The sequence below is a fragment of the Phaseolus vulgaris genome, chromosome 4, assembly GCF_051622355.1.
Source record: "Phaseolus vulgaris cultivar YP4 chromosome 4, ASM5162235v1, whole genome shotgun sequence".
Lineage (NCBI taxonomy): Eukaryota > Viridiplantae > Streptophyta > Magnoliopsida > Fabales > Fabaceae > Phaseolus > Phaseolus vulgaris.
In genome coordinates, this window is record NC_143501.1 from 2,154,547 (window position 1) to 2,158,520 (window position 3,974).

The 3,974-nt window shown below is 37.0% G+C and overlaps 1 pseudogene; it reads left to right on the forward strand.

Annotated features, from left to right (window-relative positions):
- The first annotated feature begins 589 nt into the window (after nt 1–589).
- Nucleotides 590–2,233, forward strand: LOC137836354 (alkane hydroxylase MAH1 pseudogene; annotated as a pseudogene).
- The last annotated feature ends 1,741 nt before the right edge of the window (nt 2,234–3,974 follow it).

Consider the following 3,974-nt stretch of genomic DNA (forward strand, 5'->3'; position numbering starts at 1 on the left):
CTCAACCTTCACGTAATCCAAACTCGGATGATACATACAGAAGACACTTCGACCCTTAAGTCAGATTTAGTATTTGATACTCGGTATTCTGTGTACTATGTAATGACGTACCTGATTCTTGAAATCTGTGCTAATTCTATTATTTTGGTGGGCCTTTCTCATTGGGTCAGGTTGGAGAGCTGAATCGTGTTTAGAAGTGTATTACCTAACCCTTGATTGTTGATTAGCCTCAATAATTCTACTTAGGTGTAATTGACTTGTAATATCAATCAACATAATGACCGAATACCGAGTCATCCGTCGTGCTAGCCCTACCAGTAAATTAAAGATGTAGCTGTTTCAAATCTTGTGAAATAAAGAAGACGTGCACCTCTATCTACCTTCATGCCAACAATTTCTTCAATTTCTGACCTAACTAGTCAACATCCTATTTTCCAACTTCGTACAATGTTCATCGTTTCTTCTATTTGCCCAAAAAATTAATATACACTTATCACGTGAACATAAATCAACATCTAACCCTTTATAAGAGCATAATATCCATGCAAGTGCCACACATATTCTCAAGAAACAACATAATAAACAAAGGTTTTTTGTGTTGTTCATCAATTTACTATGGCACTATTGCTTAGCTATGCAGCAGCAACAGTTGCAGCACTCTTCTGCATCATGTATTTCTTCCATCGGAGAGCATGTTGCAGGTACCCTCTCTTCACTGACTACCCCATCCTTGGCATGCTACCACAGTTACTCTTCAATTTGTCGCGTTTCCATGATTTTTTCACTGAGATATTGAAAGAGAAGGGGGGAACTGGTGAGTTCACCGGACCATGGTTTACCAACATGAACTATTTGTTCACGAGTGACCCCCTAAACGTGCGCCACGTCATGAGCACGAGTTTCCACAACTACGTGAAGGGACCCGTGTTTCGTGACATTTTTGAAGTCTTGGGAGAAGGGATTGCAGCCACTGATTCAGAAGCATGGAAATACAACAGGGATCTCATTCATTATCTCTTCAAACAGAAAAAGTTCGAGGTGTTTCTAGAGAAAACCATTCACAAGAAGATCCAGAATAGCCTACTTCCCGTATTGGATCATGTACACCAACAAGGGAGCGTGGTGGATCTTCAAGATCTCTTCAACCGCTTCACTTTCGATAACTTATGTTATTCAGTTAATGGCCATGACCCTAATTGCCTTTCCGTGGATTTTCCCGAAGTTGAAATTGAGAAGGCCTTTAATGATGCGGGAGAGACCATTTTTCGCAGACATGTAGTGCCAAAGTGTGTTTGGAAGCTGCAGAAATGGCTTCAGATTGGGCAAGAGAAGAAGATGACAGAAGCGTGTAAGAATCTTGATGAGTTCATATATGCATGCATAGCGTCCAAGAGAAAAAATCTTAGCAAGTGCATAGAAAAAAATGAAACGGAAGAAACTTCTGATGTTGACTTGTTGACAACTTTGATGAGAGAAGGGAAGGAAAAAGGAGAAGAACATGATGATATATTTCTAAGAGATACTGTGTTCAATTTTTTTGTGGCTGGGAGAGATGCCGTAACTTCAGCTCTCACTTGGTTCTTTTGGCTTGTTGCTACAAACCCTTTGGTGGAAGCCAAGATTCTTGAAGAGATCAAAGAAACGTTTGGAAGAAATGAAAAGAAAGCAGAGGTTTTAAGTGTGGAAGAAGTGAAAAAACTGGTTTATCTGCATGGTGCTATATGTGAATCATTGAGGCTGTTTCCTCCCATACCCTTAGAACGCAAGGAAGCACTTAAATCTGATGTGCTTCCTAGTGGTCATGGTGTTAATCCAAGTACAGTTATAATGTTTTTCTTGTATTCAATGGGAAGATCTGAGGAAATATGGGGAGAAGATTGCATGGAGTTCAAGCCAGAGAGATGGATTTCAGAGAAAGGAGGTATTGTTTATGTACCATCTTACAAATTTGTTGCTTTTAACACAGGACCTAGGACTTGCTTGGGCAAAGGTGTCTCCTTCATTCAAATTAAGATGGTGGCAACTGCAATTTTGCACAAGTATCGTCTCCAAGTGGTGGAAGGTCATGTTGCTAAGCCAAACCTTCAAACGTTCTTCTGATGAAGGATGGTTTAAAGGTTACGATAAAAAAGAGAGAAATGTAATTTGATGTATGTGGGAATAACGATGTCAGAAACAGAAAGAAGTGTAAAAGATATAAAATAAAGTGTGATGTATGTGAAATGAAGCTAATAATGATGGTGTATAAGATTCCTTTTGTTTGATGAATGCATTTGGCTTATTGTAGTAAGTTCCCAGGTTTCTCTTCCGGGCAATTTCCTTCCGGCCCTAGCATTGACAAATTAATATTTTATTGTAAATCTTGTGGGATGAATTTGGGATTGAAATCTCAGCCAAAATTCAATATACACAATAAATAATATCTGGTAAAAATTTCAGACAAAAAGACCTAAGGAATAAGGAGTAGTAAGTCGCAGACCGGAAGTGAACAAAATTGGTTTTTCAAAAACAAAATGTCCTTGTTTTCCTTCCCTATATCTCATTTTTGTGATTTCTTACATGGGTGCAAATAACATATGAAAGTACTTGTGTGAATTTTTTTGGAATATTTCAACGTAATACGTACTTAGAATAAAATTGCAGAAAAGTAGGACGAAATGTCACATTTTTTTGGTAGATGATAGCCTTGGTTTGCAAAAAATTCTCCCAAAATAATTTTATGCTGAATATCCACGTAAGAATCTCGATTGAATTTGAGACAAAACATGACAAATTTCAGGTCAAACAAATGAGTATACCTATGAAAAAAATCAACATTTTCACACAGAAACAAACCTTCCTTCTGACCCTGACATTGATGAATAAAAATTTTATTGCAAATCTTCTAGGACAAATTTGGGGCTAAAATATCACCCAAACCTCAGTAAACACAATGATGAATGTTTGGTAAAAGTTTCAGACCAAAAGACAAAAGGAATAAGGCATAGTAAGTCCTAGACCCGGAGTGAAACAAACTAGTTTTCCGAAAACAAAACGTCTTAGATGTTCTTCCCTATATCTCCTTTTTGTGATTTCTTTATGGACGTGCCTTCTTACCTGGGAGCAAACAACATATGAAAGTATTTATGTGAGTTTTTTCGGAAATTTTCAACTTAATATGGACCTAGATAAAACTGTAGAAAAGTAGGGCGGAATTTCACATTTTTTGGTAGAGAATAGTCGTGGTTTGCACAAAATATCTGAAAAGTTCTACCTAAATAATTTCCTGCTAAAATTCCACATAAGAATCTTGACTGAATTTTGGACAAATCGGGAAAACTTTCAAGTCAACCGGATGAGTATTCACCTATGCAAAAAATCAAACAATTTCACACACAAACGAACCTTCCTTTCGGCCCTTGGAGTGATGAATAAATTTTTTATTACAAATCTTGTGGGATGAATTTGGGGCTCAAATTTCAGCCAAAACACACAATGACGAATTTCAGGTCAAACAGATGAGTATTCAACTAGGAAAAAAATTAAATAGTTTCAGACACAAACTAGTTTTCCGAAAAGAAAACGTCCCGACTTTTCTTCCCCGTATCTTCATTTTGTGATTTGTTTATGAACGTGCCTCCTTACCTGTGTGAAAACAACATATGAGGGTACTTGCGTGAATTTTTTCAGCGGAATACGAACCCAGAATAAAATTGCAGAAAGTAGGGCGAAATTTCACAAGTTTTGGTAGAGGATAGCCTTGCTTTGGACAAAATTTCTGAAAAATTCTCCCGAAATAGTTTTTTCCTAAAATTCCATGTAAAAATCTCAACTTAATTTGGGACAAAACGCGACAAATTTCAGGTAAAACGGATGAGTATTTACTTAGGAAAAAAATTACACAGTTTCACACAAAAACGAACCTTCCTTTTAGCCCTGGAAATGATGAATAATTTTTTTTTGCAAATCTTGTGGCACGAATTTGGGGCTCAAAT